The 21,733-nt window shown below is 48.2% G+C and overlaps 1 protein-coding gene across 1 annotated transcript in view; it reads left to right on the forward strand.

Annotated features, from left to right (window-relative positions):
• AKAP6 (A-kinase anchoring protein 6) overlaps positions 1–21,733 on the forward strand; it is a 476,852-nt gene that overhangs the window by 173,990 nt on the left and 281,129 nt on the right. The window lies entirely within an intron of this gene.

The raw sequence follows: 21,733 nt of genomic DNA on the forward strand, positions 1-21,733 counted from the left end.
CACTACAGATTATGGACAATTAATCTGACAAAACCCATTAGAATTTTTTCAATTGACAAAACACCGCTATTCAAAACTGTGTCAAATACGTAATGGTGAAATTCACACTTCAAATATGAGCACTTCACTCAGAATCCATCTCCTGTTTTGTTTTGGATAATTTACCTGTTGGGGTGGTTGATCATTCACAATCCTGTTATTGATTGGTGTCAGAACGAAATTGTTAAGAGCGGCCCCAAATGTCATAAGAAATATCTAAGCTCTGTGTTAGTTTGCTCTGCAAGTCTGGAGGGTCTGACGGGGTACCTGAAAGACTTCACGGACGTGTTTTTGGAAAAACAGGAGACATTACCTCCCTATCGTCCTTTTGCCTGTGATATTGATCTTGTCCCTGGTGATAAATTGCCTAAAGCTCACCGGTATAATTTATCTGGGCCTGAACGTACTGCCATAAAAAATTATATGAACAAAAGTTTATGGAAGGGTCCATTCTGTCCTTCCTGCTCCCCTGTGGCTGCTGGGTTCTTCTTTGTAAAAAAACAAGAATGGGGGTTCTCTGTCCTTTCCTCAATTTCCGAGAACTGAACAAGATCACGGTTAAGAATACTTACCCACTACCACTAGTTCCCAACCTTTTGTGAGAATCATGTGGGAATAGTGGATGAGGGCAGGTATATCTCGCCCAGATTCCTTTCCTATGTGGCCTAGTCTGGTCAGTATCGCACCTGCTTACTAATGGATAATGGGAGGTGGATATAAAAGGATGCCAGGTGGTTGTGTGAGTGTCGCAGCCTGGGAACACAGAGAGCTTGTCTGTGTGAGAGACACACACGTGAGTGAAAGCAGTGCCCACTGCAACTGTGGTTTGGCTGGACGGGAGAAGCCCGCCAGTTGGTAGTTAGGATGTCCATTGTTTAGTTAGTGCCGGACAGGCAAGGATTTGTTTTATGTTTTATTTCCTTTTGCATTGCTTTCACTATTAATAAACCTGACCCAGGGTCAGTTACACCCGAATCCCAGCTCTGCGCCTGAGTTTCATGCGGAACGCACGTGACCTTTGACCCCAGCAAAGCCGATCCCGGATTGTTTTATCACATTGTGGTGGAGAACGCGGGCAACACGTTGCAAGCATGAGCATGGAGGACGTGGTGAAAGCGCTGGTACAGTCCACCGCCGTCCAGCAAGAAGCTAATCGGGTGATGATGGCCCAGCTGAAGGAGTTGGTGGACATGACAGTTACCGATCGTTCGCTTCTCCAGCAGGTGGCGCAGCGGTTGGCAAGCTTACCCGAGTTTAACCTGGAAGCCGAGTCGAGAGTGATTCACGTGAGTCGGTACTGGCAGAAGATGACGACCGAAGATGACGTCGAAGCATACCTGACCACGTTTGAACGGACGGCGGTACGAGAAAAATGGCCGAAGGCACGATGGGCCGGCCTGATTGCCCCGTTTCTTTCTGGTGAGGCCCAAAAGGCTTATTATGACTTAGAGCCTGAAGCTGCGCAGGACTTTGACAAACTGAAAGCCGAGATCTTGGCCCGGCTGGGAGTGACGACCGCTGTCCGTGCACAGAGAGTGCATCAATGGACTTATCAGCCGGATAAACCACCGCGGTCACAGATGTTCGACCTGATCCACGTGACGAAGAAGTGGCTACAACCCGAGGTGCTGACAGCGCCAGAGATAATCCAGAGAGTCGTCATGGACAAGTACCTGAGAGCTCTACCGCCAGCCCTGAGGAAGTGGGTAAGCCATGGAAATCCTACGACGGCAGATCAACTGGTGGATCTGGTTGAACGTTACTCCGTGGCGGAAGGACTCCGAGACGACGTTACCCCACCTCGTTCTTCATCATCTCCACGTGGAACCGGTAAGACTGTTCCAGGGAGTAGGGGAGATGGAAAAATCCCTAAGACAGTGGGGGAGGAAAATGGGACTGCCCGCACTGCGAGGCCGAGAGTAACGAACTATGGTCTAAGCAAGGGGCCCGTTAGGTGTTTCCGCTGCCAAGAGATGGGACATATTGCTGCGAACTGTCCGGTCACTACTGAACCCATGCAGTGCGACGTCACAGACCCTAAAAACCGCATGTCTATGGTTGCACGGGTAGTGAGTGTGAATGCCGGTCAAAAGGATGCGGAAAAACATTTGTGTGATTTAACTGTTGATGGCAAAAATGTGGTGGCATTGTTAGACTCGGGAAGTGTGGTGACTCTGGTGAAGGCCAGTCTGGTGTCAGCCCCGACTGGACCATCAGACAAATTTTCTGTAACGTGTGTGCATGGAGACACCTGTTCGTACCTCACCGCGGTCATATGCATTACTACTTCCTATGGGTCTGTGCAACATAAAGTGGGACTCGTCCCGGCGTTATTGCATGATGTTATCCTGGGCCGGGATTTTCCCCACTTCTGGCAATTGTGGGAGAATCAGTTGATGCCCTCGGGTAATAGTGTACATGATTCTTCTCCCAGGGCGCGTGTGGGTCCCGAACCCCTGGAAGAGGTCTCCCCGGAAGACTCGGGGGCAGAGTCTGCTGGAAATGACCTACAGTTCCCGTTTTCAGTCATGGCGGGTGATACGGAGGAGACCGGGGAAGAGGAGGAGGCCGACAGCCGTCCACCTCCCCGTTTGCCGGATTTAGAAGTTCAGAAAGATGACTTCCAAAGCGAGTAAATAAAGGATCCTACCCTTTCTCAGGCTAGGACAAATGTAAAAGTGATAAATGGGGTACCCGTAGAACCTGGCTCTAGGCTGGCATATCCTTACATGGTTCTGGAGAATGATTTACTCTATCAGATAGAGAAAAAGGGGGAAGATACGGTGCAACTATTAGTCGTGCCAAAACCCTACCGGCGGCAGGTGCTGGACCTGGCCCACGGACATGTGATGGGAGGTCACCTGGGAGTCCAGAAAACCACCGAAAGGATATTACACTGTTTTGTTTGGCCAGGCATGCATCACGATATTCGTGTATATTGTGAGTCTTGTCCTGACTGCCAAGCCTCTGCACCTAAGCCCCGGTTCTGTAGCCCTTTGGTACCCCTACCTATTATTGAAGTCCCGTTTGAGAGGATTGGGATGGATTTAGTTGGGCCCCTTCCACGGTCTGCACGTGGACACCAACATATCCTGGTCATCTTGGATTATGCCACTCGTTACCCAGAGGCCATCCCTTTGCGTAACACGGCCACCAAGACGATTGCCAAGGAACTGGTGCATGTGTTTAGTCGGGTCGGTATACCAAAACAGATACTCACCGACCAGGGGACCCCCTTTATGTCCAGGGTATTGAAGGAGCTCTGCCGGTTGTTACAAATTGAACCATTACGCACATCTGTGTATCACCCTCAAACAGACGGGTTGGTTGAACGGTTCAATAAAACTCTGAAGCAGATGCTGAGAAAGGTGATAGACAAGGATGGGAAGAACTGGGACTATTTACTTCCGTATTTGCTTTTTGCCATCAGGGAAGTACCCCAGTCTTCCACGGGATTCTCGCCTTTCGAGTTATTGTACGCCCGACGTCCTCGCGGACTATTAGACGTTGCAAAAGAAACCTGGGAGGGTCAGGTCACTCCGTTTAAAACGGTGATAGATCACGTCACACAAATGCAGGACCGTATTGCGGCTGTTATGCCTATCGTCAAAGAACACATGATACAGGCTCAAGGAGCCCAAAAAAGAATCTATGATAGGGGCGCCAAGATCCGTACGTTTGCACCCGGAGATAGGGTGTTGATCCTGGTCCCCACGGTGGACAGTAAGTTCCTGGCAAAGTGGCAGGGCCCCTTTGAGATCAAGGAAAGAGTTGGTGAAGTAAATTACAAAGTATACCAGGCAGGTAAACGGAAACCTGAACAGATTTATCATGTAAATCTGATAAAGCCCTGGAAGGATCGGTCTGCCTTGTCAGCGGAGCTGGCCCGTCCCGTCTGCTCACATACCGTACCGGGGGTACGAGTTGCAGAGACTCTCTCGGAGCGGCAAAAGACTGAGGTCAGGCAGTTTTTACTTCACAACCAAAAGTTTTTCTCAGAAAAACCCGAGCAGACTACGCTAATGAAACATGACATCGTAATGGAACCTGGTGTCACAGTTCACGTAAAGCCCTACCGAATCCCGGAAGCGTGCCGTGAAGCCGTTTCCCGAGAAGTGAAGGCAATGTTAGTTAGGAGTCATTGAGGAATCGCACAGTGCTTGGTCCAGCCCGATTGTGCTAATTCCTAAACCGGACGGCACCATCCGGTTCTGCAATGACTTCAGGAAACTGAATGCGGTCTCAAAATTTGATGCCTACCCTATGCCCCGGGTCGACGAGTTAATAGATCGGTTAGGAAAAGCCCGGTATATTACGACCCTAGACCTAACAAAGGGGTATTGGCAGATCCCTCTGGCGGAGGCTGCCAGAGAAAAGACGGCATTTGCTACCCCAGAAGGTCTATTTCAGTATGTGTATATGCCGTTTGGACTGCACGGAGCACCGGCGACCTTCCAGAGACTGATGGATCGAGTCCTGAGGCCACATAGGCAGTACGCTTCGGCCTATTTGGACAACATTGTCATTTACAGCTTGGACTGGGAGACTCATCTCCAGAAAGTACAAGCTGTGATTGACGACCTGTGGGAGGCAGGTCTAACCGCGAACCCCAAGAAATGTCACGTCGGGCTAGAAGAAGCCCGGTATTTGGGGTATGTAATTGGGAGGGGTGTTGTTAAACCCCAGGTTGATAAGATTCAGGCGGTTCAGGACTGGCCACAACCTGTCAACAAGAAGCAGGTGCAAGCCTTCCTGGGGATCGCCGGCTATTATCGCCGGTTCATACCCAATTTTGCAGCCATCGCTACCCCCCTGACGGATCTTACAAAAGGGAAAGACTCCGTCATGATTAAATGGAGTTTAGCGGCTGAAGAAGCCTTCCATGGCCTAAAACGGGCACTTTGCTCTCAGCCCGTACTGGTGACTCCGGACTTCTGCAGCGAGTTTGTGGTGCAAACGGATGCCTCTGATACCGGTATCGGGGCCGTACTCTCACAAGTGAGGGACGGAGTGGAACACCCAGTCCTCTATCTCAGCAGGAAGCTGAATAAACACGAGCAAAGGTATGCAGTCGTGGAAAAAGAGTGCCTAGCCATTAAGTGGGCTCTAGAGGCCCTCAAATATTACCTGGTGGGCCGAAAGTTCAGGCTGATCACTGACCATGCCCCTCTCAAGTGGATGCACTTGAACAAGGAACGGAATAGCCGGGTGACCCGGTGGTTCCTTGCCCTGCAGGCCTACACTTTTACGGTGGAGCACCGTCCAGGGGTACAGATGGGGAATGCAGATGCCCTGTCCCGAGTGCACTGTTTGGCGGGTGTCATTGCTCGACCGGAGTGGTCTGAGCAGAGGGGGGGGATATGTGAGAATCATGTGGGAATAGTGGATGAGGGCAGGTATATCTCGCCCAGATTCCTTTCCTATGTGGCCTAGTCTGGTCAGTATCGCACCTGCTTACTAATGGATAATGGGAGGTGGATATAAAAGGATGCCAGGTGGTTGTGTGAGTGTCGCAGCCTGGGAACACAGAGCTTGTCTGTGTGAGAGACACACACGTGAGTGAAAGCAGTGCCCACTGCAACTGTGGTTTGGCTGGACGGGAGAAGCCCGCCAGTTGGTAGTTAGGATGTCCATTGTTTAGTTAGTGCCGGACAGGCAAGGATTTGTTTTATGTTTTATTTCCTTTTGCATTGCTTTCACTATTAATAAACCTGACCCAGGGTCAGTTACACCCGAATCCCAGCTCTGCGCCTGAGTTTCATGCGGAACGCACGAGACCTTTGACCCCAGCAAAGCCGATCCCGGAGTGTTTTATCACACTTTATAATGAGCTTACTGAGGCTGAATGGTTTTATAAACTTGATCTTGGAGGGGCTTATAATTTGATAATCATCCAGAAGGGTAAAAAGGGTTTTTTAACCTCAGAGAATCTATTCAAAAAGCTTGTCATGCCATTTGGATTAACCAATGCTTCAGCAGTGTTACTAAACTTTATGAACTACAGTATGTCTTTTCTGATTGCAATGGGAGATTTATTGTTACTTACCTTGATGATATTTTAATTTTCTCGCCTGATTTGGATTCTAGCCTTGAAAATTCTTTACGAAAATTGAGAAATGCATTTTTTTGTTCAGGAGGTTTCCTTTCTAGGATACATTTTGTCGGCTGATAGTTTTACAGTGGATCGTGGGAAGGTGTAAGCTATAATTGATTGGGTTCAACCTAGTGACTTGAAAGCGTGGTAACGTTTTCTAGGATTCGCCAGCTATTATAGGAAATTCACTAAGGAGTTTTCTCAGATTGGTAAACCTCTTACTGACCTCACACGTAAGGGGGCAGACTTCAAGGTTTGTTCACCTGGTACTATTGGGGCATGTAAGAAATTGAAAAAGTGTTTTATGTCTTCTCCTGTTTTAATCCAACCCAATCTTCAGAATCCATTCATTGTAGAGTTGAATGCTTCAGAGGTCGAGGTAGGGGTCATTTTAGCTCAGGGGCCCAAAACTCTGTCTTATTTGCTGCCATGTACATTTTTCTTGAAGAAAATTTCATCTGCTGAAAGAAATTATGATGTTGGGAATCGTGAATTACTCGCTGTTAAATTAGCTTTTGAGAAATGGAGGCATTTTTTGGAGGGGGCAGTTCATCAAATCACTGTGGTCCCTGACGATAAAAGTGTAGCTTACATTGAATCAGCTAAATGGTTAAAGGGGTTGTCTGGTCTATATCGATAAGTCTGCAGTCACTCTATGTGACTGCAGACTTATGAATCCCCCTAGCGCATACACTGTGCGCTGCTGGGATTTGCTGGTTTTAGACTCAGGACCGAGAGTATGGACCGAGACCATGCCCCACTCTCAGAGTATGTATAACTCTTACATATCCTCCGGTCCCGGGTCTATAACTGGCGAATCCCTGCAGTGCACAGTGCATGCACTGGGGGATTCATAAGATTGCAGTCACAAAGTGTGACTCCAGACATCGATTTGGACCGGACAACCCCTTTGACTCCTAGAGAGGCTCGATGGTCCTTATTTTCATCTAGATTAAAGTTCTCTATCATATTCAGCCCATGGTCTAAGAATGTGAAGGCTGACGCATTGTCACGCAGTCTTGATTCAGTTTATCTCCAGAACCACCATCTTTAATTCTTCCTAAGGGCATTGCGGTGTCAGTGGTATCCTCAGATTTGGAAGCTGAGATCTGTAAAACTCAGTCGTTGGCTCCATCCGGCACTCCAGGGTCCAAGCTATTTGTACCTGTGTGCTTAAGATTGCACCTGTTACAGGCGTTTCATTATTCCGTCTTGAGTGGTTTTCCTGGAGTCACAGCTACGCACAAAGCTATTTCCAGACTCTTTTGGTGGTCATCTATGAGTAATGATATAAAAGATTTTGTATCAGTCTGTGAAGTCTGCGCATGCGCTAATGTTTGTCATAACTGGCTAGCCGGGATATTGGTTCCATTGCCAATTCCAGAAAGACCGTGGACTCATTTGTCTATGGATTTCATCACAGATTTGCCTCTGTCTGATGGGGAAAAGTGTCATCTGGGTGGTAGTTGACCACTTCAGAAAATAAGCTCATTTTGTTCCGTTGTCAGGATTACCTAATGCAGAAACACTCTCCAGGTTGCAAATTTTGAGGTGTTTTATTGCAGGTCAGCAGGAGGGCTGCTCCTCATTCCTATCTCTTGCAGAGTTCGCCTTTCAGTTGGGTCAATCAATCCAATAGAACTTTGCCATTTTTCTGTAATTACGGTTTTCATCCTGATTTTGGTGAGTTTTCCAGGATAAGTTCTGAGTATCTGAGGGTGGAGGTCACTATACAGAAGCTTGGAGATGTTTGGAAGGACATTGAAAGGAATATTGGGGTTGCTCAAGTTGGCCAAAAATGGAAGGCTGATCAAAGACGTTGGACAGTTTCGGTTTTTAAAGTGGACGATAGGGTCTGGCTTTCATGTAGAAACTTTAAGCTTAAGCTACCATCGGCAAAGATAGGTCCGAAATTCATCCGTCCCTTTGAAGTCCTGGAAGTAGTCAATTTGATGGCATTGAGCTGGACGCTACCTCCATCGCTCCACATCACTAATGTCTTCCATAGATCGTGGTTGAAGTAATTTTCTTCCTTGGTGGTGTCACTCTCGTCCCCCGCATCCTATGGTTGCTTATCAATGACAGTCTAGATTATGCGGTACAGCGTTGTGGATTCCCTGAGGGTCCAAAATTACCTCCAGTACCTCATACATTGGAAGGGATATGGACTGGAGGAGAGATTCTGGGTTCCAGTCTGATTCATGGGAGTCGATAGACTAGTCAGGGTCTTTCATGCTAGGTTTCCTGGGAAGCCTGGGAGTCTGATGGTCCACTCTAAAAGAGGGGGTACTATCACGGTTTCATCACTGACTGTGGCCTAGGGATGCTGTGAATGACAGTTTAGTCGCGCTATGAGATCTTGAGTGTTCTGGACTGTCGGTTTTGTGAGTGACAGTCCAGTAATCCAATCTAATCCTGGGCTGTCAGCATTTTGATTGACAGTCCTGCTGCTCAATCTGATCTAGCCTGTGCTTGTTTCCCCAGGTGCCTCTGTCCTCAAATGATTTGCAAGGTATTTAGCTGACTTGCTGTGAGCAGCAGATTGTCAGCTGTAGCTTTGCTTTATTTAGGTGTGTGTGCTTGCTCTGTCTGACTTCTGATCTTGTTAATGATATAGGATTTGTTGTGATTAGAGATGGGCGAACCCGAACAGTAAAGTTCGGCGTCTGTACTGAACACCTACTGTTCGGGCACGGACACCGAACATGGACTGCACTAGTAAGTCAGTGTAACTGTTGGGGTTCGGCTGCCCGAACACCGGGAATTTGTCTAGCTGTCATTTGCATGGAAGCACGCAAACATCGCTTCTGATCGGTGGGGAAATCATCCCCGCCGGTCAAAGAGCCGCGGTTCCCACGCTGTCAAAAGACAGCGGGAGCGCTCAGCTGTGATCGGAGGTATAAAGCTTACCTCCGGTCACTGTTGTCAGCTGATGGGACTATTGATCCCATCATCCGACACCTGCAGCTGCTAATAACAGGGAGAGCAGCGCTGTAACTAAATAATTTAAAAAGAAACAGTGTGGGTTTCCCTGTATTTTTGCTAACCAGCCAGACAAAACTCACAGCTGGGGGCTGCAACACTCAGCTGTCACCTTCAGCAAGGCTAGTTATCAAGAATAGAGGGGTCCCCATGCTGTTTTTTTAATTATTTAAATAAAGAATTTTAAAAAAATGGTGTGGGGTCCACCACATTTTTGACAACCAACCTTGCTAAAGCAGACAGCTGGGGACTGGTATCCCGGGCTGGTAAGGGGCCATGGATAGTGGCTCCCCCAGCCTACAAATAGCAGCCTACAGCTGCCCAGAAAAGGCACATCTATTAGATGCACCAATTCTGGCGCTTTGCCCAGCTCTTCCCACTTGCCCTGTAGTTGTGGCAAGTCTGGTTCATAGAATCATAGAATCATAGAGTTGGAAGGGACCTACTAGGCCATCTGGTCCAACCCCCTGCTCAAAGCAGGATTCGCTAAATCATCCCAGTCAGATTCCTGTCCAGCCTCTGTTTGAAGACTTCCATTGAAGGAGAACTCACCACTTCTCGTGGCAGCTTGTTCCACTCATTGATCACTCTAACTGTCAAAAAGTTTTTTCTAATATCTAATCTGTGTCTCCTCCCATTCAGTTTCATCCCATTGCTTCTAGTCTTTCCCTGTGCAAATGAGAATAAAGTTGATCCTTCTACAATGTGACAGCCTTTTAGATATTTGTAGACAGCTATTAAGTCTCCTCTCAGTCTTCTCTTTTGGAAACTAAACATTCCCAAATCTGACAACCTTTCCTCATAAGACAGGGTTTGCAGACCGGTCATCATTCTGGTCGCTCTTTTCTGAACTTGCTCCAGTTTGTTGATGTCTTTTTTAAAATGTGGTGCCCAAAACTGGACACAATATTCCAGATGAGGTCTGACCAAAGAGGAGTAGAGGGAAATAATGACTTCACGTGATCTAGACTGTATGCTTCTGTTAATACATCCTAGAATTGCATTTGCCTTTTTTGCTGCTGCATCACACTGTTGACTCATATTCAGTCTGTGATCTATTAGTATACCCAAGTCTTTTTCACATGTGCTGTTGCTTAGCCCTATTCCTCCCATTCTGTATATGCTTTTTTCATTTTTATTGCCCAGATGTAGTACTTTGCATTTTTCCCTGTTAAAAACCATTCTGTTAGTTGCTGCCCACTTCTCCAGTTTATTTATATCTTTTTGAATCCTCTCTCTCTCTTCTCTAGTATTAGCTATCCCTCCTAGCTTTGTGTCATCAGCAAATTTAATCAGTTTACCCTCAATTCCTTCATCTAAATCATTGATAAAGATGTTGAACAATACAGGGCCCAGGACAGAGCCCTGTGTACCCCACTTGAGACATTCTTCCAACTGGATGTGCAGCCATTTACGACCACTCTTTGGGTCCGATCACTAAGCCAGCTATGAATCCACCTAACAGTTGCCTTGTCCATTCCATACTTAGTCATTTTTTCAATAAGGATTGTATGAGATACTTTGTCAAATGCTTTGCTGAAGTCAAAATATACTATATCTACAGCATTTCCTTGATCCACCCAATCAGTGATTCCGTCATAGAAGGAAATTAAGTTAGTCTGACATGACTTATTAGTTACAAACCCATGCTGACTCTGTTTAATCACTTCATTCTTATCCAGGTACTGACATACATGTTGTTTAATAATTTGTTCAAAGATCTTTCCTGGTATAGAAGTCAGACTCACCGGCCTATAGTTGCCTGGGTCCACCTTCTTCCCCTTTTTGAAGATAGGAACAACATTTGCTCTTCTCCAGTCCTCTGGGACTTCTCCTGTTCTCCAAGAATTTTCAAAGATTATGGAGAGGGGTTCAAAAATTTCTTCTCCTATCTCCTTCAGTACTCTGGGGTGTAATTCATCTGGACCTGGAGACTTGAATTCATTTAGGTTAGCTAAGTGTTTCCTCACTATCTTTCTGTTTATAGATATCCTGGATTCTTCTATTCCCTTAATAGGACAGTGAAGAACAGTTGATGTTACATTTCCTTTCTGAGAGAAAACAGATGCAAAATAGGAATTTAAAAGTTCGGCCTTCTCAACATCCTGTCTTACCATTTCATCATTTTCATCCTGTAAAAATCTTATAGCATCTTTGACTTTTCTTTTACTTTTGACATATCCCCAAAATCCTTTATTATTGCTTTTGACATCTCTTGCAAGCCTCAATTCATTGTCAGCTTTAGATAATCTGATTTGTGCCCTGCAGGTTCTGCAGACAGCATTATATTCTTCTTTAGATATGCCTCCCTCTTTCCATTTTATAAACATTTTTTTTCTTCCTTTTTAGCATGTGCTTAAGTTCTGTGCTCATCTATCCTGGTTTCCTTAAATGCTTCCTATTCTTCCCTCTTTTCGGAATTGTTAACAATTGTGCTTTGAGAATTTCATTTTTCAAGATTTCCCAGCCTTCCTGGACATTTTTGTCTTTAAGGATATCCAGCCATTGGATCCCTCCAATTCTCTTTCTGAATCCCTTAAAATCTGCCTTTCTGAAATCTAACCTTGACGTCTGAGTCTTCACAGGTCTTCCTCCTCTGGTTATCCAAAATTCTAAAATAGCATGGTCGCTACCTCCTAGGTTCCCAGCCACTTTTACCTCCTCAACCATTTCCTCCCTGTTTATAAGGATTAGATCCAAGGTAGCAGTTCCCCTTGTTTTCTCCCCTACCTTTTGGAAGATAAAGTTGTCAGCAAGAGAGGATAAGAATTTCCTTGACCTGTTAGTTTTGCCTGAGAGAGATTCCCAAGAAATGTCTGGATAGTTGAAATCTCCCATGACAACTATGTCATATTTTTTGGAGAACTTGGCCATTTGATGCATAAAGAGTTCATCCATATCTTCAGCTTGCACAGGCGGCCTGTAGTAAATGCCTACAATGGTGTTCTTTCCATTGTTCTGTCCTTGTATTCTTACCCAAACAGTTTCCACAGAACTCCCAGTCTCTGAAGCTTCAATCTCTGTGCAGATATACGCGTTTCTAACATACAATGCGACACCTCCTCCTCATTTATCAAGTCTGTTTCTTGCAAATAAGTTGTATCCTTCTAGTCTTGTATTCCAATCATGTGTATTGTCCCACCAAGTTTCAGTGATTCCAATTACATCATATTTCTTTTCCTGTGTTAGTAGTTCCAATTCTCCTTGTTTGTTGCCCATGCTTTGTGCATTAGTATAGAAACATTTTAGTTTGTGATTGGTTTCTCTTTCTCCAATATTTTTATTAATTAGATTCTTTTGTCTTTGTTCTTCCTTTCCTCTTCTAATAGCAGAGTTCTCAATAGCATTTGTCAGGTGTATGGCTTTTTCTGGTCTTTTGCTTCCCTTCCCATGTTGTTCTAGTTTAATGCTCTCCTTATAAATGTAGCAAGGCGACTTCCAAATACATGTTTTCCAGTCTTCGTAAGGTGCACCCCAACTCTAGCAAGTAGTCCATCATAAAGGTAATTCACTCCGTGATCCATAAATCAAAATCGTTGCTGACGGCACCATCGACGTAGCCAGTTGTTCACCTGCAGAATCTTATTCCACCTCCTTGTTCCATGGCCATCCACTGGGAGGATGGAAGAGAAGACCACCTGCGCTCCCAGTTCTTTCACTTTCTTGCCTAAGTCTTCAAAGTCTCTGCAGATGGTTTCCAGGTCGTTTCTTGCGGTGTCATTTGTCCCCACATGTAGTAGCAGGAATGGGTAGTCATCTGTAGGTCTGAAGAGTCCTGATATCCTGTCAGACACATCTTTAATTTTTGCACCTGGAAGACAGCACATTTCTCTTGAAGTTATATCCGGTCTGCAGATAGCGGCCTCTGTTCCTCTCAACAGGGAATCCCCCATGACCACCACTCTCCGTTTCTTCTTCACAACATTTTTCTTTCTCCATCCAGGAGGACTCTGAAGGCGTACAAGGATGCTGTTTGTGGGAAAAGTCTTATCCTGATGTATTTCTTCATCGTTTTCCTGCGTGAGAGCCTGGTACTGGTTCCTGAGAAGTATGGGTGCTGACTGCCTCCTGATCCTCCTGCTTCTCTGGGTCACATGTCTCCATTCCTCTGTTTCTTCAGGTGCACTTCGAATTTCTTCTCTTTCTGTAACATGAAGAGATAATTCTACTCTGTCTAAGAACTCTTCAACTTCCTTAATGATCTTCAACATAGCTAACCTCTCTTCGAGATTTTGCAACAGGGACACAAGCTTGCATTTGTGGCATGTGAAGTTTGGCTTTTCCACTGGTAAGTCTGTGAACATGTAGCAAGAAATGCAGCTCACCAAATGGCTCCTGGCCTCTTCCATATTGAGATTTATTAAAAACGATGAAAGATTTCCTCTTTTCAGCTGCAACGGCCAAAACCCAGTGATCGTTGAGCTCGCGGAGACTCTTCACTTATCCCAGAAGGCACTGGGAATATGCAAATGATCTCCTCAAGACTCTTCATATTTGTTCATATTTGTCGGGTTGATGTCACCTTTGTACTGTCAGGTGACATCAAGTCCACGGCTTAGTAATAGAGAAACATCTATAAGACATCTATCCATTACTAATCCTATAGTTGTATGGGCACAGACAGAATAAAGTCCTTTGTTTGAAATAAGACTAAAGACAGTTTTCCATTTTTATTTAAACGCCTAATTCCAGCGAAGCCCTCGATCTCCTGTAATAAAAGTAAAATAAAAAAAGCAACAATATACCATACCTGTGCGTCATTCTGTCCCACTCCGCAATCCATGTCTGGGGGATAAACAGTTTTCAACCTGGATGGTGCCAAGATGCGACTGTCCAGGCTGAAAACCACTGGTGACTGAACTGCTGCGAGCGCAACCTCAGAGACCGGTGGTGACGTCATGAAGGTTATATCTGGTGAAAAGTAGCAGTGTCCACGCTGTGCAGAGATGAGGCAGTGACCCAGCAAGTTCAAGCAAAAAAATGTGTTTAATTTCCACCAAAAACACTCACAGTGATCATCCGGATCGCAGCCGGGAAGCAACAAAAACAGTCCGTGGCCAGTTGCCATGAGCGACTGCAATGCCCGGTTATACAAGGGGTGCCATACCTTCGCTCAGCTTGGCCCTGTGTTGCCTCACACAGGGAGCTCTGCAGACCACTGCCCTGTCTCTGTGCAAGTCAGAACTGACACACCCAAACCCTTTCTGCAGGGTTTTTTTTTCCCTTTCTCCAATCTGTGGCCATAGGCCACTTATAAGACCTGGGCTGGAGGAAACGGACCAGACCCCACTACCTTCCTGCTGTCCGTTTCAAAAATAAAAGCCCATACCGGGCTTTCCTGAATAAACTCCTTGGTCCAAATAACTTGACCAGGCTCAAACTCACTTTTATTCTGTGAGTCACAGGCATACTGCTGTGACGACAGGGCACTCAGGCGGATCTAATACGCTTCTGAGCGCATTCCGGGGGACACATAGCGTGTTAGGAACGGCGGAACGCACTAAATAAAAATAAATAATAAAATGCGTTCGCCGCTCGGGGTCCACCGTGCAGAAGGTGTTATAACTGCTGCTGAGTAATGGCAGACGTGCTATATGGCGGTATAATGCGCACGGGGTTAAAACGTCACCCAGGTGCGCAGAGCAATCACTGTTTAATCAGAGATGCCAGTAAGGGTAAACACAAAAAGGCTGAGCCTGTTAGCGTCACAGGTCTCAGAAATATGCACACACGGTTTCAGGTCACAGGTGCAGGACCAAAGGCGGAAGGAACAGCGTCCGTCCAGACCTACCGTGTGTGCGGCGTCAATACTGAGGGCGCCAAAGAGAGCTGCAACTGCAGCTTGGCGTAGGACACTGCCGTGAGACGATAGTGCCATGAGGAGTAGCACAATCGGACGCTAGTGTAGAGGCGCGGTGTGCACAGTGGCCTAAGGCTTGCCACTGACTGGCGCTGACTGCTGAACTAATTCCCTATCCACATGCGCAATATCAGAGGGAAGGGTTTTCAAATGGGTCAGTCACCAGAATCATACATCCGTCACCATTCACACATCTAGCAAGTAATGTCTATACTAGCGCATGGCTGAATGGCCATGCGGCCCTTTTATAGCCGTGCGCTGCCGGGACCTTCCAGATCTCTGAGATGGACCAATCAGATCAGGTGAAGGACTTGAGCACGTGACTCCCAACCTCCAATGGGAGATCGTCTCATGAGCATGCTCAGAGGAGCGGCAGAGGGACTTAGCCTCAGGAGTAAATTGCTGCGAAGCAGTATATGAGGCTCTGGACTCCTGCTGTGTAGCCACAGGAATCCGACGCCTAACATTACTCCCCCTCCTAAGGCCCCCCCTCCTGGCAAAATTTTTTGCCACGTACCACCTTATGACCCACAGAGGCGTAAGCCTCAGGCTCGCCCGCAGACCAGCCTGATGCCCCGGCAGATGACTTGAAAAACCGGGACATGTGAATTGGTCCGAGAGAAGGCACGTGGAGGGCGTCAGGGATGGCTAAGTCGCCAGGAGCCGAAGTTGGAGTCGGGCGCCGAAATGTGTCGGCGGGCGTCTTCATTTGCATTACAGAGATTTGAGTGACCTGCGGGGTGCGACCCAGACTGTCGGGGACCTCCATTGCCCAGTCTGCCACCGGCAAGGGACACCGTAACCCAGCCGACCTCTGTTTAGAGGATCTACTCCGAGCACAGGAGGTGCATGCCTGAATATATTTTTTAGTGTCCTGAGCCCTGTGCAGCCACCAATAAGAGCTAGCCAGGAGTTTAGTGGTACGCTTGTAACCAAAGTGACCACCCACCCTGGACCCTGGACTGCCCACGCAAGAACCTTGGACCGCAGGTGAGGCGGAACAAAGGTTTTGTTCGGCGGCACTGGTTCAAGGACGACAGGAGCCATGAACTTCAGATTCCCAGTGAGGGGTGCGGAATGATCCACGGGCACCTCCACAGAGGCTACTTGAACACTGCCCCCATGCACCTTCCCACACAGTCCTTGTTCCAGCCCAGTATACTCCCCGAGGACCACTCAATATGGGGAGAATGGCATCTTAACCAGGGGAGTCCGAGAAGCACCTGGTCGATGCCCTTAGGCATGATGAGCAGGGACAACGTCTCGCGATGAGACAGGGAGATTGAGAACCCCAGGGGTGCTGTCTGGTGGGTAATCTGAGACGGTAAGGTAGATCCGTTAACCACCCTAACGGTCACGGGGTGAGGAAGTGGCACCAGTGGAATGGTGTGCTTTTGGGCAAAGGCTGAGGACATAAAGTTTCCCTCTGCCCCAGAGTCCACTGTGACCTCTACCTCCCAGGAGGAAGCCCCGCTATCTAACGTCCCTCGGAATACTGGTTTGGAGGAGAACGTTTTCATATTACCGTAGGTAGATCTCCACCAACTGCCACCGGAGGTGAACGTTTTTTCGACCGCTGCGGACACCTATTAGCCAGGTGGTCCGACTGTCGACACAGGTAGCAGCAAGTGGGACCCTGTGCCGGACATGGTTTCGGACCGGTACGGGACACGTCCATGGCTCCAGGAGGTAAAACCTCCAGATCAGGAGGCTCCAGCAGTTCGGAGAAGCCAGGAGTCGACCTGAACTTCTGTCTGGATTGAGTACGCTCCAGCCCACGCTCCATAAAACAGAGGTCTATACGGGTGGAGATCGCTATCAACTCTTCCATGCTGATGGGAACCTCCCTGGTGGATAAGACATCTTTGACATGCTCAGCCAGCCCTCTCCAGAACACAGGGATGAGTGCTCTATCAGGCCTCTCGAGTTCGGAAGCCAGTGTCCGGAAACGAACGGCATACTGACTGACCGACTGAGTTCCCTGCGTAAGCGCAAGTAACTGGAGAGAGGTATCGTGAGTGACCCGTGGGCCCAAAAAGACCTGCTTTAGAGATGTTAAGAACTGAGCAGTGGTCCGAACTTCTGGGTCACCACGTTCCCACAGTGGCGTGGCTCACTCCAACGCCCTGCCCGACAGAAAGGAAACAAAGGAACCCCACCTTAGCCAGTTCTGTAGGGAAACGTGCGGCCAGTAACTCAAGCTGAATAGAGCACTGGCTCACGAAACCCCTACAGGAGGCGCTATCGCTGGAAAATTTATCGGGCAACGGGAGGCGGGTAACTGTCGGTGCAGGTGTGGACATGGACACACGTGAGACAGCCTCTGCGACTGCCTGAGCAGCAGCCTCAGTAAACTTCGCAGCGGAGGTGGCACTCTCGACAGTAGCCAACCTGCCCTCCAGCTGCTGAATGTACCGCTGAAGCTGCTGCAAGTCTGCCATTATTAGCCAGACCCTGGCGCTAGTATAATGTTAGGAATGGCGGAACGCGCTAAATAATAAAGTGCATTCGCCGCTCGGGGTCCACCGTGCAGAAGGTGTTATAACTGCTGCTGAGTAATGGCAGATGTGCTATATGGCGGTATAATGCGCACAGGGTTAAAACGTCACCCAGGTGCGCAGAGCAATCACTGTTTAATCACAGAGATGCCAGTAAGGGTAAACACAAAAAGGCTGAGCCAGTTAGCGTCACAGGTCTCAGAAATATGCACACACGGTATCAGGTCACAGGTGCAGGACCAAAGGCGGAAGGAACTGCGTCCGTCCAGACCTACCGTGTGTGCGGTGTCGCTACTGTGGGCGCCAAAGAGAGCTGCAACTGCAGCGCAGCGTAGGACACTGCCGCGAGACGATAGTGTCGTGAGGAGTAGCACAATCGGACGCTAGTGTAGAGGCGGGGTGTGCAGAGTGGCCTAAGGCTTGCCACTGACTGGCGCTGACTGCTGAACTAATTCCCTATCCACTTGCGTAATATCAGAGGGAAGGGTTTTCAAATGAGTCAGTCACCAGAATCATACATCCGTCACCATTCACACATCTAGCAAGTAATGTCTATACTAGCGCATGGCTGAATGGCCATGCGGCCCTTTTATAGCCGTGCGCTGCCGGGACCTTCCAGATCTCTGAGATGGACCAATCAGATCAGGAGAAGGACCTGAGCAAGTGACTCCCGACCTCCAATGGGAGATCGTCTCATGAGCATGCTCAGAGGAGCGGCAGAGGGACTTAGCCTCAGGAGTAACTTGCTGCGAAGCAGTATGTGAGGCTCTGGACTCCTGCTGTGTAGCCGCAGGAATCCGACGCCTAACATAGCGACCCTCACATATGACTCCGGTCGCTGCCTCACACCGGTCAGTGAGGCTCAGTTCCCAGCCAGGCTGAACTGCCGTGACCTCGGTGACATCCCCGCTAGCACCGTGAGAACTCAACCTTTTTGTAACTGTTCGGCCGAACCCGCCGGACCTGAACATCCAGGTGTCTGCCCATCTCTAGTTGTGATTATTTGTTAGATTATCCCTTCTGCTTTTGAGGCTATCTGACTTCAAGTATCTGACCACAAAATTGACCTCTGACTTTCCATTTGTTGTTCCCCTGGTTTTGACTTACCCTCCTGGCATTTGACCCCGGACTGTTAACTGACCACAACTTTGTCTTACCCCTCTGTACTACAAGTCCTCCTGCTATCTGACCTTGGACATCCTGCCTACTCTGTATCAAAGAGCGCACTGCCATTGTGCATATCACACAGGGAATAGTCCAGCTCCTAAAACGAGCATCACAAATAATGCTTCAGACTCTGTCCCTTATGACGCTTCGTTTCAGGTTAGGGGCAGAGTCTCTTCATTTCAGGGAGGAATCAGAGGCTGTGGCAGTGACCACAGCCTCTGCATCTGATGCTTTGTTTCAAGGAGGGGGCAGAGGCTTTGGCAGTTACTGCAGCCTCTATCCCTGACGACTAGAGTTGAGCGAAACGGGTCGGTCAAATTCAAAAGTCGCCGACTTTCGCTAAAGTCGGGTTTCGCCGAGCGAAACCCGACCATAGCGTGAGGTCGGCCATGCGGTCGCCGACCCGAGTGCCAAAGTCGCGTTCCCAGAATGCTTGCACGTGACTTTTTTCAGCCACTGAGCAAGGACGTACACAGTGGGCAATGAGATGAGATGTGCAGCGTCCGGGGAGAGAGAGAGGGAGGGAGAGAGAGATAGTTTTTGCGCACTTTAAAAAAGCAGTCCGGCATGTACAGTAGGTGTGTTTACTGTCCTCCACTCCCTGCCGACTTTGCTTCCCCATTTACTTGCATTGGATTTCGTGTTTCAGTCGGACCTTCGACTTTTCACGATAGTCGACCGATTTCGTTCGACTCGACTTTTGAGAAAGTCGGGTTTCATGAAACCCGACTCAATCCTAAATAAGGCATCTCTACTGACGACTCTTCATTTTAGGAAGGGGACAGAGGCTGTGGCAGTGACTGCGGACTCTGCCCCTGGTGGCTCTTCATTTAAGGGAGGAAGCAGAAGCTGTGGCAGTGAGCACAGCCTCTGCCCCTGATGGCGGCTCATTTCAGGGAGGGAATAGAGGATGTGACAGTGATTGCAGCCTCTGCCCCTGATGACTTTTTGTTTCAGGGAGGGTTCCGAGGCTATGGCAGTGATTGCAGCCTCTTCCCTCTGATATAGCCTTGTTTGAGTATCCCAGCATGCATTGAGATTCTCAAATGAAGTGTCATCAAAAAGAAAAGTAAAAATTAAAAAGTAGTTAGTGTAGTCAGGGAAAGACAGGGCATTTTTAATGCAAGTACCGTATTTTTCCAGACTATAAGATGCACCGGACCATAAAAGCACCCCAAATTTAAAAAAAAAAAGTGTCAAATGGGGGTCCGTCTTCCAGTCCGAATTCAGCTTACTGGGGGGGATCGGTACAGGTGCAGGAGTGGTCACAGGGGTTGTTCGGTGGTCCAGGCTGATTCGGTGGCCTCTGGGAAATCCCATCCCAGGCTGGAGCGGCAGTAGTGCTCTGTGCTGCGGCGGCGGCGCTCTGTGCTGGGGCGGCGGCAGATCTCTGTGCTCTGCTCTCTCTGCTCTGTCACTGTGCAGCAGTGCTCTGTGCTGGGGTGGCGGTGGCTCTCTGTGCTTGTTCACACACAGAGACGCCGCAACATAAATATATACGAAAACGCAGAATGTGAGGCTCTGGATTCCTGCAGAGCAGACGTACAAACCAGACGCCTAACATTACCCCCCTCCTAGGGCCCCCTCCCCTCTGAGCCTTCCAATCCACCACCTTGTGCCCATCAGAGGCATAGGTCTCAGACTCGTCCGAAGGCAAGTCTGATGTCCCGGTAGATGACACGGAAAACCGGGACACGTGGAAGGTATCAGAGGCGGCAAGATCGCCAGAAAATTTATCGGGCAACGGGAGGTGGGAAACTGTCGGCGCAGTGGAGGACGTGGACATACATGAAACCGCCTCTGCGATCGCCTGTACAGCAGCCTCCGAAGACTTCGCTGCTGAGATAACACTCTCAAGAGTAGCCAACCGGCCCTCTAGCTGGCGAAAGCACTGAAGGAGTTGCTGCTGATCTGCCATTACTAGCCAGACCCTGACGCTAGTATAATGTTAGGAACGGCGGAACGCACTAAATAAAAATAATAAAGTGCGTTCGACGCTCGGGGTCCACTGTGCAGTAGGTGTTACACCGCTGCTAGGTAATGACAGATGAGCAAAATAATGCGCACGGGTTAAACTTCACCCGAAATGCGCAAAGCGGGTTCTGTTCACACACACAGACGCTGCAACATAAACATACAAAAACGCTGAGCCTGTTAGTGTCACAGACCACAGGGAAATGCACACAAGGTATCTGGTCACAGGAGCAGGACCCAAGGCAGAGAAGCTGCGTCCGTCTAGACCTACCGTGTGTGCGGCGTTGCTACTGCGGATACCAAGGAGGGCTGCAACTGCAGCGCGGCGTAGGGCACGGCCGCTAGTCGACAAAGCTAGGAGGCAGGCGCAATGTCGGACGCTAGAGTAGAGGTGCGGTGTGCACAGTGGCCTAAGGCTTGCCACTGACTGGCGCTGACTGCTGCACTAATTCCCTATCCACATGCGTAATATCAGAGGGAAGGGGTTTCAATTGAGTCAGTCACCAGAGTCATACATCCGTCACCAGTCACACATTTAGCTTGCAAAGCCTTTACTAGCGCATGGCTGAACGGTCATGCGCGCTTTTTATAGCCGTGCGGGACCTTACAGATTTCCGACATGGACCAATGAGATCTGGAGCGGGACCTGGGCACATGACTCACGATCTCCAATGGGAGATCGCCTCGTGAGCATGCCCAGTAGGAGCACAGAGGAAATTAGTCTCTGGAGCGGTCTGCTGCAAAGTAATCTTCTCTGCAGTAGATAGACAGCAGGAGACCGCAGAATGTGAGGCTCTGGATTCCTGCAGAGCAGACGCAGAAATCAGACGCCTAACAGTAATTAAAGCAAAATAACAGTCTGTAAGCATCCTGCAATGAGGATCCCATCGTGGGGAATGTTAAAAGTATACCATAATAAAGGTGATAAGCTGAATACCGGTATAATGACATCTTTTATGCCCCAAAAACTGTTATGCTGCATGTATCGTAGCCAACTCTAATAATTCACCAATTCACAGTTTTTGGTTCTAGAAACCACCATTACATACAGTAGCTATAACATAAAATAAGAACTCGGGTGGTATACACCGATCTTGTAAAATATTAGGGGGACAATAT

Source organism: Dendrobates tinctorius, unplaced genomic scaffold, assembly GCF_039654945.1.
Source record: "Dendrobates tinctorius isolate UK_male_01 unplaced genomic scaffold, ASM3965494v1 ptg000057l, whole genome shotgun sequence".
In the NCBI taxonomy this organism is placed as follows: Eukaryota; Metazoa; Chordata; class Amphibia; order Anura; family Dendrobatidae; genus Dendrobates; species Dendrobates tinctorius.